This window comes from Podarcis pityusensis, assembly GCF_964106645.2.
Source record: "Podarcis pityusensis genome assembly, chromosome: 4".
NCBI lineage: Eukaryota > Metazoa > Chordata > Lepidosauria > Squamata > Lacertidae > Podarcis > Podarcis pityusensis.
This window is the reverse complement of record NC_138027.1, coordinates 48,940,074-48,953,343: the sequence shown is the minus strand read 5'-3', so window position 1 is coordinate 48,953,343 and position 13,270 is coordinate 48,940,074. Positions and strand designations below refer to the sequence as shown.

Here is a 13,270-nt window from a genome sequence, read left to right as displayed (position 1 = left end):
ATTTAATCCCTCATTTATTTTGATATTTTTCCCTTTAATGATTGCTCACCTAAAGATTGCAACATCCTAGTGCTGGTTGTTGCACATGTAAAACCTGGAATTACCCAACCTGGAGTAATTTTACCTTTCATTTCATTTTCTTTTAAACACCAGACAATTATTCGCACTCTCTTTATTAAGACCATTTGTTCAGTGTGAGAGCTCACAAGGGAAGATGTCTGTTTTATGTATGCTTTTAATTAATAGTGGCTATGGACAGCAGGGAGTCAAAAAAGATTGTTTGTGATGTACTGAACAATGTACTAGATTATCATAAGTATTTGCAGAAGGCACTATGAAATCAAAAGACAGGTTACAATAAAAGAAAAAAGGGAGAATGTTTTGATAAGACATAAATCATGTGGAAGGGAAAAAAATTCTACCTACACATTTATGTATACATGTTAAGTATGCTTACATGCTATAGATCACTGTCATAATAACTTAATTAGAACAGACAGTCACCCTATGCAGATGTTTGTTTGTTCAAGTCTATTTTTAACCATCTTTCACCATAGATACCAGGGAGGTTGACAACATATGCACAATAACCATAAAGGTAATTATAAAGAGCATTAAAAACATAATTAAAAATAAAACAATATCAATATATATATGATAGCTCAGTTGGTAGAGCACAGTACTCCTAATCTCAACAGAATACAGCATTGCAGGAGCTTGGACTAGATGACCCTCTTGGTTTCTTCCATCTCTAGAATTCTTTGGTTCTATAATTCAAGACAGAGAGTCACCTCATCAGCCTTATATAACCGACCAATAGACCTTAGCAAATCAGTTTCCCCCAAAGATAGGGTTGTTATATTTCCAGAGGTAAAAATCAGGACTTTTTGCCAACTTTTGAAAATTTCCCCCAATGGTCATTTCCCTGCCTGTAAGCTCTGCAAGCTGCCCGTCCCCTCCTGCTTGCGGGAGGGAAAGGGCAGCTCAGTGGATGGGCAGAGCAGACATGCAGGGAAGAAGCTTTCCTGGCCGTGAGCTCTGCTAGCTGCCCTGACTCTCCTGCTTGTGTGCACAAAGCCGCCCGCACGCGAACCAAAGCCAGGACCAGAGCCTGAACCTGAACAACCAGTATACACACACACACAAAATTAAACCCTACACAAACCTGGACATTTGCTTCTAAATTTACCCCCCGGATGTGCATGTAGGCCCCCAAAAGAGGACATGTCTGGGATTTCCCAGATGTATGGCAACCCTACAAAAGACTTACGCGAAAATGTGTATTTTTAAGTGGGAGGAGGAATCATATATTAATGGCACTGCACTGCACTGTAGAGGGAGGGAGTTTCATAAATCCATCCCCATCCTGAATTACCACACCAGAGGCAACATCTATCCATAGAACAAGAAGAGACTATTCTGTAATCTTAAAACCTGGGCTGTCTTATATAAGGAGCCCATGAACTTGGGGTTTGAAGTCCAGCAAAACTGGGGACTCTAGGTTGAGAAATGCTGCTCTAACCACTACACCACACGGCTCACTTGGCATTAGGTGATAGGTCAAAATAATGTTGTTTTATTTCCTCATGCTTAGTTTTAGTTCAATCTTGATTAATTATAACTGCTGACTTTTAATTCTTATTGTGGCTTATATTTTTGCTGTCTTTGTTTTTGTTTTCTGTATAGATATCATGTTGTCCTAATAATACCTATTTCTTTAATTTGTGAATTGCTTTAAGCATTTGTATCAAGGTGAGGTAAATGGATAAACATATGGAAATGCTTTCTATATGTTTTCAGTATAAATGGAGGTTACTAATGTAGCAATGTGTCCACTGACCTTGAATGTGTTATTTTGTTTATTGCATGTCAGTATCATTGCTGAAGGTACATAGTGCCTACTAAAGAGGAAGAAAAATTGCTGGGAATCTGAATAATGAATACAAATGGGAAAGCATAGACAAAAGGAAATGAGATGGGCTACTCTCTATATAGAGAAGGACCCTTCAAATAACCCTTTGTAAGTGCCACACTGGCTTAACATTTTTCTTTAAAAAGTTCTAAACAAACCTTATTCAGAATGACAAGTTCTAGCTCTAGGCCTGGAGTAGGAAAATCTATGGCTCTCCAGATATTGCTGGACTACAGGGACCATCATACCTGACCATCGGTCTTGCTGTTTGGAAGTAAAGGTCCCCTGGATCCTGGACTGGTTAAGTCCAGTCAAAGGTGACTATGGGGTGCAGCGCTCAGCTCAATTTTCAGGCCAAGGGAGCCAGCGTTTGTCTACAGACAGTTTTCCAGGTCATGACTAAACCGCTTCTGGTGCAACGGGACACCATGACAGAAGCCAGAGTACACAAAAACGTTTACCTTCCTGCCACAGTGGTACCTATTTATCTACTCACACTGATATGCTTTCAAACTGCAAGGTTGGCAGAAACTGGGACAGAGCAATGAGAGCTCACCTCATCACACGGATTTGAACTGCCACCTTTCTGACTGGCAAGCCCAAGAGGCTCAGTTGTTTAGACCACAGTGCCACCCACGTTTTACCAATGTGCAGAAGCACACGTTGGGATAAATTAAAAACTGCACAGAATTGGTCTCCCTGCAATCATATGTGTAAGCACATCAACAGCAAGTTCACCTCTGCTACAGTCTTTTGTCAATGGGCATGTGCACATAGATATCCAACATGCAAACACACTGAAGAAACACAAAGATGTCCTTACATGTTTCTAGAGTTTTAGAAAGCATCCGAGTTAAATCAGAATTAAGTAGGAGAAAAACCAGGGGCACAGTGAGTATGTGGATGAGATACAGCCACGGAATGTGGGTGGGATCTGATCATCCATCTAGAGAAACACAATGTCTGAAGCAACCTTATATTACACGTGAATAATTTACATGGGCGTAAGCTCACTTCTGAGTAAGCATGCAGCCTATAACTCTCTCTTCCTGGCAGGGTTTCATCATTAAGGAGCATAAGACAAGAGACATTTTATTTATTGTTTTGGATTTCCTCCAAGCAGAATGTATTGTTTTCATTGGGGAAGAAGAAATGAAAAGTATGACTTCAGCATCACATAAATCTTTTGTCCATTTTGTTCCTAAGATAGAAAGCATCAAGGAAAAGCAAGAAAAGAGCTGCTTGAATGTTGACATAATGAATTCAATTTTGGTTATTGGTTTGTTTTGTGTTCTCATTTTGCATTTTGTATTTTTATATTGTAACCTGCCCTTTGATCTTTTGATGAAGGGCAGTATACAAATATATAGATAGATGATTGATAGATAGATAGATAGATAGAGCCAGATTATCAATCAATATATCCATTTACACCCCCCCCCCTTTTTATAGATGGGTGGATCAGCGTGTTTCCATTACATGCCTGTTTCACATGTATTCATTTCTAAGCCCATTGTGTTCCATTTCCCGTGGATTTTTTGTTAACATGAATGAAATTTGTGCATTTAAATTATACTTAATTTTATATGTTCTTTTGTCCTAAAACAGCTTTTTGGGGTAAGGTTTTGTGTGCATTTATCTTCTAAAATATGCATTATGTATGCATTTTCCTATTAAATAACATTTCAATGCATTCTAAAAAAACAGAACTGCATCCCCAGAGAAGTATATATTCTGATTGTTAACTCTTTCCTAATCCACATATGAGTCCAGGAACTGTAAATTAGGAACTTGAAAATGAGAATGAAGCAAAATTCTCTTCCATTCCTAACTGTGTAGTCACAAAGTTAGCTCACAAAGAACAGGTTGACAGACCTTGCACTTTAATATACCATCTCTAAGTATGTCTAAGTTTGGAGAAACCCATTGACCAGACTAAGCCAGATTTTAGGCAGTGCCCCTTTCTTTGCAAGAAAACATTGCTCTCTCCTCGCCAGCCCAGGTGTTTGCAGGCAAAGAATCTGGAAAATTACCACTCATATGAGCTAAAGAGAGGGCCTTCAGAAAATGTTCCTTTCCTGCCATTGCAGGAGCTTACAGTTTAATGCTTTAATAGGTGATTCCAAATCCTGATTTAGTTTCCTGTGACATATATATATATTTTTATTTCAACACTGTTGACCACTCGCAAAATTCATGCTTATATATAGTACAATATGTCAATCATTTGGCAACTGTGAAAGGTTAAAGCCAAATAAATTATTGTTGACCTGGACCAGAATTGATCAAATTTGGATTACTAGTGGGATGGCTCCAAAGATTAAGAAGGTAGAAATCTGCCCAAAAACTTGCTCCGACCATAATGCTGTGAAGATGGAAATGAAACTTACAACAACTGGTCAATTTAGATGGAGGATGAATGACACCCTGTTTCGAGATGAGGAGATCCACATGAAGGCCCAAAAAACTTTAAAGGACTACTTTGAAATAAACCTAAAGGCCGATGTGGAAAAAAGAGTGATCTGGGACGCAAGCAAAGCTGTGATGCGAGGATTTTTGATTCAACAAAATTCAATAAAAAAGAGAAAGCAGAATGAGAAGAAGGAAAAGATTTTGGAAAAGATAAAAGAAGGAGAGAAAAAATTAAGATCAAAACCAAAGTCCCAGGAGATTTTGAGAGAGATCAAGTTATATCAAACACAATATATGGAATTGATGAATCAAGAGATTGAATGGAAGATAAAGCAAATGAAACAAAAGACATTTGAATCGGCAGATAAATGTGGCAAACTTCTGGCTTGGCAATTGAAGAAAAGGCAGAAATTAAATACAGTTACAAGCCTAGAAGTGGATGGAAAGAATATATCTAAACCTAACGAGATTAGAAACTGTTTTTTGAGCTATTTTAAAAAACTATACTCTCAAGGGCCACAAAATGAAAAGGACATAGATGAATTCCTTAATAAATATGGATTACAAAAAATCTCTCATCAAAGTAAGGTGGATTTAAACCAGAGAATAACAGAACAAGAGATAGAGGGTGCCATTCAGGACATGCAACTGGGCAAATCTCCAGGACCAGATGGATTGACTTCCAGATATTACAAAGCCTTGAAGGAGTGGTTGGTTCAACCGTTAAAGGAAGTCTGTAACGAGATTTTAGAGGGGGAAAAGGCACCAGAATCGTGGAAAGAAGCTTATATTACACTCATACCAAAGACAGAGACTGAAAAGACTCAACTTAAGAACTACCGCCCAATATCATTACTTAATGTGGATTATAAAATTTTTGCAGACATTTTGGCAAAAAGATTTAAAAGAGTGTTGATGGAGAAGATTCATAAGGACCAAGCAGGCTTTCTCCCAAAAAGGCATTTATCAGACAATGTAAGGAATATAATAGACATTTTGGAACTATTAGAGGTGAACTTAAACACCAAAGCAGTGTTGATCTTTGTGGACGCGGAGAAAGCCTTTGACAATATTTCTTGGAGTTTTATGAAAAAGAATCTTCATGGGATGGGGGTAGGTCAAGGTTTTGAGAACGGTATGGGTGCGATATATTCTGAACAAAAAGCTAAGCTGATTGTAAATAATGTGATAACTGAGGAACTTAAGATAGAAAAAGGAACACGACAGGGGTGCCCAATTTCCCCATTGCTTTTCATTTCTGTTCTGGAGGTGTTGCTAAATATGATTAGAAATGACCAGCAGGTTAAAGGTGTACAGGTCGGAGCCAAACATTACAAGTTAAGGGCCTTTGCAGATGACTTAGTATTGACCTTACAAGAGCCAGACACTAGTACGAAAAGGGTGTTGGAGATAATTCAACAATTTGGCCAGGTAGCCGGATTTAAACTGAACAAACAGAAGACTAAAGTATTAGAAAAAAATCTAACAGTCATGGAGAAGGAGAAATTTCTAGAAGAGACAGGTTTGACAGTGGTTAAGAAGGTGAAATACCTAGGGGTTCACTTGACATCTAAAAATTTGAACTTGTATAAAGATAATTATGAAAAGTGTTGGTCAGAAATTAAAAAAGATCTAGAAATATGGTCAAATTTGAAATTGTCAATGTTAGGCCGAATTGCAGTTATTAAGATGAATGTATTGCCTAGAATGTTATTTTTGTTTCAAACCTTGCAGATTCTTGACAAGATGGACTGTTTCAAGAGGTGGCAGAAAGACATTGCGAAATTTGTCTGGCAGGGCAAAAAGCCCAGAATAAAATTTAAAGTACTTACAGATGCAAAAGAAAGAGGGGGATTTGCCCTGCCGGACTTAAAACTGTATTATGAAGCAGCAGCGTTTTGCTGGCTGAAAGAGTGGATGCTCCTCGAGAACACAGATATCTTGGATTTAGAAGGTTTCAATAATACATGTGGTTGGCATGCATATCTATGGTATGATAAAATCAAAGTGCATAGGGCCTTTAAAAATCACATTGTCAGAAAAGCGTTATTTAATGTTTGGATAAGATATAAAGACCTGTTGGAAAACAAAACCCCTAGATGGTTGTCACCCTTGGAGGCTAAGGCATTGAAGAAACTCAATATGGAGGCCGAATGGCCAAAGTATTGGGAAATCTTGGAACAAGATGGAGACAAATTGAAATTACAGAGTCATGAGAAATTGAAACCTAAAGTACGAGACTGGCTCCATTATTATCAAATAATGGAGGTCTACAAACAAGATAGGAAAATTGGCTTCCAGGTGGAGAAATCAAAATTAGAAACTGAATTGTTAGAACCCAATACCAAGAATTTATCAAGAATGTATAATTTGCTGCTGAAATGGAATACACAAGATGAAACAGTTAAATCGGCTATGATTAAGTGGGCACAGGATATTGGTCATAACATTATGTTTGCTGACTGGGAATGGTTGTGGAACACCGGTATAAAATTTACGGCATGTAATGCCTTAAGGGAAAATATTATGAAAATGATCTATAGGTGGTACATGACCCCAGTCAAGCTAGCAAAAATTTATCATTTGCCTGATAATAAGTGTTGGAAGTGTAAAGAAACTGAAGGTACTTTCTATCACCTTTGGTGGACGTGCCCGAAGATTAAGGCTTTCTGGGAAATGATATATAATGAAATGAAAAAGGTACTTAAATGTACTTTCCCAAAGAAACCAGAAGCCTTTCTCTTGGGCATTGTCGGCCAATTGGTGTCAAAGAAAGATATAATCTTTTTTATGTATGCTACGACAGCAGCAAGAATACTCATCGCAAAGTATTGGAAGACACAAGACCTACCCACTCTGGAAGAATGGCAGATGAAAGTGATGGACTATATGACACTGGCTGAGATGACTGGCAGAATCCGCGACCAGGGGAAGGAGACGGCGGAAGAAGAATGGAAGAAATTTAAAATTTATCTTAAGGACTATTATAAACTTGATGAATGTTAGAATGTCGAGGTTTTGAGAAAGAAAGGGTTACAGCGATATAAGATTAGACTGAAGGAAAGATTAAGAAGACATATGTTTGACAGAACTATTTAGAAGTTGCTGGAAAATTTTGGACATTGGGATGCAGAAAGGGGAGGTATGGGGGAGTCTGAGAAAGAAGGTTTATGAAAAAAAGGTCATGAAATTATACGTGTTTGTATGTCTTTTATATGTTTGTATTGTTTTAAAAATTTTGTAAAACCAATAAAAATTTATATATATAAAAAAAACAAATAAATTATTGTTAGGAGATCTTATGTGGATTCCACAAACAGGTCCATTTATGTTTCTCTGTCTGCTTTTGCATCTGGCTCCACCCACTGACATATGGCTTCCGAAAGGTTGACTATGACCAAATGTGGCCCTCAGGCTGAAAAAGAGGTCCCTGCCTCTGCCCCAACCCCCTTGAATCACAGCTGCGTTTCATTTTCCTTTCTTCCAATAGATGCTTAAAATCTCAAAGGCATATGGTGGAACTAGCTGTTTCTATAGGGAACTATTTAAATGCTGCTTTGCACTTCTTATTTGTCCTTTCTACAGGGAATAGAAGAGCAAGCAGAAAGAACAATGAACAAACACATGCACAAGGAAATTCCCTATGGAGGAAACAAATACAATTCGGTATGGAGGACTGTCATCCAAATGACGAGCAGAGACATCACAAGCATGGGAGAATTCCTTAAGGTGAATTTGAGGTCTGTACGTAGGACGCCAGTAAGGACCTCTGTGCCAATGAACTGTCATTTAATCTTTATGCATCAGTGTCAGCACTGCTTTAATTTCAAATCTGAGTTGTACACAATGTCATTCAGCATGGAAGAGCTTTCACAAAAGAGCTGAGGGTGCTGATTCTGCTTTTTGGCTTAGGAACCTATAGATGACATAGCGAGGGAAATGTAGGGGGGGGGTGGACAAGTTGATTGCAACAGCAATATAAATGCTTAGTTGTTTTCCCACCCATGGGGGTAAATATGGGGATGGGTCAGTGCTCCTGGTATAAATACTCAAATGGGTGGCAGTGGCGTAGCGTGGGTTGTCAGCACCCGGGGCAAGGCAAGTAATTTGCGCCCCCTAACCCGTGGATTTTGCGCCCCCTAACCCGTGGAGCGCGGCCCCCCAGATGTTGCGCCCGGTGTGGCCGGCCCAGCCTGCACCCCCCATGCTACGCCACTGTAGCACAGAACACCATCCCTAATCCTGCAACTGCAAAAAGTTCTGCAACACAGCACAACAGACCGTGCAAAAGGATCGTTGTTGATGCTTTTATTAAAAAAATGTAACAGCCATCTTTATTTACACTATGAGCTAACTGTCTGAGATGGGTAAAACCAATCCCAAAGGGCCCTTACAAACAGTAGATTATGCTACATTTTCCTTGTTTAAATCCACAATGTTTTGGTTTTTTTAAATGCACTCTACCTCCCCACCCTTATACCCTTTCCACCCAAGACGTACACCTGATGCCTTTGTCACACATTACATGCACCCAACCCCTTCCCTGCAGTCAGCTAGATTTCCCTCGCAATAAACGTGGGTGGGTAGGTACCGGAGAAGGGAAACCTGAAAAGAGGAAGTGGCTGCTTTCCTGCATTCTGCCTCAGGGTCTTACTGCCCACCCTGCTCTGTTTCGTTGCTGTGTTTGCTCAAACGGAACAAAGAGCAGGGAAAGCCCCTCCCCTCCAGGCAGAGAGAGAGAGAGAGAGAGAGAGAGAGAGAGGCGCCCTCCACGAGTTGTCGAGCTTGGGCAACGGCTGCGCGGCCGACGGCGAGGCGCTAAGGCGCCGGCTCCCCAGGCTGCAGCGCTTGGCCAGGCGCTGCGCTTGCATGCCTGGCCGCGCCCAGCTCGCCTCAGCGCAGCGGAAAACAGAAGCAGTGGCGGAGACGACGACCCCCCACCCCAACCAAGCCTCGATTGCTTGTCCCTTCCCTCTGGACTCGCGCCCCCCCAAATGTTGCGCCCGGTGCGGCTGGCACCCCTGGCACCCCCCACGCTACGCCACTGATGGGTGGTTGTTGTTACTCAAAGAAATCATGGTGGTGTACATAGATGCTTTCCTATTTCATTCTTTTTTTAAAAAAAAGTAAATTGTTTAATCATTTTTTCGATACAAGCATCAACTGCAAAAGACACGTACAACAAAAAACATAACAACAATAATAACACAATTTGACAATTCAGATTTGAATACATTGATATACCTATGACTACACCTTTTTAAACAATATTTTCCCACCTCTCTCTGCTCCTCCCACTTCCCATTTCATCCTTGAAACAAGCTTGTGAGGCTCAGAGACAGTGACTGGCCCAAGGGCACCAAGTGAGCTTCATGTCTGAGTGTGGATTTCAAATCCTTTCTGCTCAAAAATGTGTGTGTGTGTGTGTGTGTGTGTGTGTGTGTTGTAGTCATTATGAGATATTAATAAATAACAGCAACAAGTGAATATATTGTTTGCTTTTCAACTATTTAAAACTTGAGTTTATCCAGATAGGAGCATGTGAACAGAATTGCTGTAGATTTTAAATCACTTTTGACCCTTTCCAACTGAAATGCCAACCCTCATCTTGCACTGAATGTAGCATTGTCAACCTAAAATCAGCTGGTGAAAGACCTGCAATACATGAAAGTTGACTTCTCTATATGGTTTAGGGTTGGCATCAGGCACTCATACCTTTAGCAGCCAAGTGTCAGGCAGATAATAAACAGAGTAAGTCTCTTCTGGGGTGGAATTACAGTTATGGAGCTGATATTCTGTCTGTTGGAAATCGCTTAGTTGTAAGCAAGCACAGTTTGTGACATTGCACAGTATCTTTACAGGGCATTTCTGTCAGGGCATCCTTTAAAAACAGCAAAACAAAATATACCACAAAATGCAGCTTTAAAGCAAACTCCAAATTATTAATAACAAATTAAAATTTCATCTTAAAAATGTGTATATTGCTGTGAGAAAAGGAAGCGAGGGTGAACACAGTCACATGCTGCTTGCTGACTAAATTTGCTCAATTGTGCTATTCCAATTACTGCAGAGAGAAAGCTAATCCATTTTAATGAAATTATTTTCAGGAGCAACTTGCCTGCTTGTATTTGAACTCATTTTTTAAAAGTGGAAATTGAGAAAACAAAACAAACGTGGATACTTTTATAAAAAAGAGAGAGAGCAGTGAAGTCCAAGATGACTGCTATAAAGATATCAAATAGACGAACAATGTCCTCATTACCTACCACGAACTGAGCTTCAAAAAAACATAATTAATAGTTGTGCAATTGCTCTCAATCATTTTGATACTTCACAATTTCAATATGAAAAGCTGACTTTCTTGAAGGATAATGCTGGTCATTGTAAATTGCCAATTAGGATGCAATCCTGAATACACCCTCTCTCTTTTTCTAAATTGAACAATATTTGCAAATCAGTACAGCTAAAATATAAAGTATATTCTCCTTTGTATTTATTTATTTTTTAAAATAAAGACGGACATGACCTACATTTTATGCAAGCAAAACTATTCCCAAACATGGTGAGCAAATAGGCTTTTGGTCCTATGCCATGTTTTTAATTTTTTTAATTCAGAATTAGAACACAATTTCTATATAACAAAGAAGGGAGCTTCTATATGGCTGTTGTTATTATCATTGCATTGTTCAGCCTGTCCAAGTACATTCAGCCTTTTTACAAGAAGCAAAACTTAATTGTAGCATCAAAATATGGTGGCATTAATGGGCCATCCAAGGTTGTGTATTCCATTATAACCACAATCATGTATTAATTTTCCAATTAATCATTTTGTTAATATTCTCTCTATCCCATTTATCTTTCTTTCTTTCTTGGAAACAAAATGTCAAAGCCATTCTGATCCCCCCCCCCCCCATTCCTGCTTTGGCCCTCCATTTCAAACATCCCTTCCTTTCTTTAAGATTTGAGAAACCTCTTGTGGAAACAAATGCAGGATAATGCATGAATAAATCTGAGTGGACATTTAATATTGTAATGTGTAAATGTATGTGTAAATTTATGCAAAATTGGAATGAGTAACTTATCCAACAAAAAATGGGCATGCATTTTTCACCTATACTATGTTATACTGTATATGTACAAAGAGATGTTCAACTCTGTGCTGGCACCCCAGCTCTAATACCCTCCTTGCTGCTGCCATTTTAGCGCTAGGTTAAAACCTTTAGGTTTTGTGTTTTTTAAAAAAGAATGTTATGTTAGATTTCAAATGTTTATGTCCATAACCCTGAAAGACATTTTTGTATGCAAGTGTGATATATAAATTTTGAAAATAAATAAATAAAATAAACCTCCTCTCTTAACATTTTACCCCACGATGCAGCAAGCATACTTTCAGAATCCTAGTTAAGAGGAAGAGGTTTCAAGGTGATGGATGGATGGATGGATGGATGGGGGAGGGCTTAAGCAATCATTAAGCAACCTCTTCCTTTCACTGTTTTGTGCTTCAAGCTGCACTTCCTTTTCTGCTGCTTTCCTACTGAGGATTAATTCAGATTACTGCTTTAGAGCACAGTGAAGTTGCTGCTTTTTCCTGGCGCATTCACAGCTCTGTGCCCACCCATAACTGTTCACATAAGCATGGCTAATTAAATATTGTAGTAGTAGTGGTAATAATGATAATAATGATAATAATAATAATAACAATAATGTATTTATACCCTCCCATCTGGGCAGCTCCCAACAGAATATATAAAAAAGCGACAAAACACCAAACATTAAAAACTTCCGTAAACAGGACTGCCTTCTCAAAGGCAGATAGTTGATTATTTCCTTGACATCTGGTGGGAGGGCATTCCAGAAGACGGGCACCACTACTGAGAAGGCTCTCTGCCTGGTTCCTTGTAACGTGGCCCTCGGCGCTGGACTTCAGTGTCTGGGTTAAACTGCGAAGAACGATGTGAGTGGAGATGCTCCTTCAGGTACACTGGGCCGATGCCATTTAGGGCTTTAAAGGTCAACACCAACACTTTGAATTGTGCTCAGAAACGTACAGGGAGCCACTGTAGGTCTTTCAGGACCAGTGTTATATTGTCTTGGTGGCCACTCCCAGTCACCAGTCTAGCTGCCACATTCTGGATTAGTTGTAGTTTCCGGGTACTGCTGGTGAAGGGCAGGTAATAGATTGTATTAATATTATTCTACACAGCAGTATAGGATGGCTTTACCCTATGCCAAGGCTTTCACACCTTGGCTAGAGATGTATTAGGAATGGCTTAGGACTCCCACCATGTGAAGCTGCTTTCAGAACACATCAAACAGTAATATGTTATAACAATTACAGAATATATATGCATTTTGGATAACATCATGTGAACACACAATTAAAAACCCAGCCCTGGAAATGCAATGAGCAAATGGCAGTGTAAACAGAGCCCAGGATCCTTAGACCCAGACTTGCCAGGGGACATCTAGTTTAATCCTAATGTGCAGGAAAGAAGCTTATATCAAAGAGGGTTAGGAAGAGAGAGAGAGTAGGGGGCAACAGGATCAAAGAGATGACAAGATGGAAGTGTAAAGAGAGGTATCTGAGTTGGACAGCAGGATGGTGAACAAAAATAACCCTTGCAGAGAGTAAGTCACAGGGAGAAGAAGACTTGAGAGGATTGAGACTACAGACAAACAGAAAGAGTACGAGCGCTCACAGTCAGGGTGATTGCTGAGGGCATAGAAAACTTAGAAGGAAAAACGGAAGATTCTCTTATATTGCACATCAAGCCACCTTTGGATTCCCAGAAGTCTTGATGACCTGGAGAACAAGCTCCTTTCTCAAAGTATAAGGTTTGGTGTAGTATAAGACAAATAGAAAAGTCTTCCAGAATATAAAAACTACTAGAGACACATCTCATAGGCTGTCACTTTTTAGTGATTTTGTGGCACATAGATTTATTT

General features: G+C 39.4%; 1 long non-coding RNA gene across 2 annotated transcripts; it reads left to right on the top strand.

Moving 5' to 3' along the window:
• The first annotated feature begins 464 nt into the window (after positions 1–464).
• On the top strand, positions 465–11,136 carry LOC308475544. 2 transcript variants are annotated; one of them, XR_013985297.1, is made up of 4 exons: positions 465–598; positions 1,874–2,020; positions 7,910–8,064; positions 10,432–11,136. It is a non-coding gene; the product is annotated as an uncharacterized lncRNA (long non-coding RNA). The 2 variants fall into 2 exon arrangements; XR_013985298.1 differs by lacking the exon at positions 10,432–11,136 and having other exon boundaries at positions 7,910–8,239.
• The last annotated feature ends 2,134 nt before the right edge of the window (positions 11,137–13,270 follow it).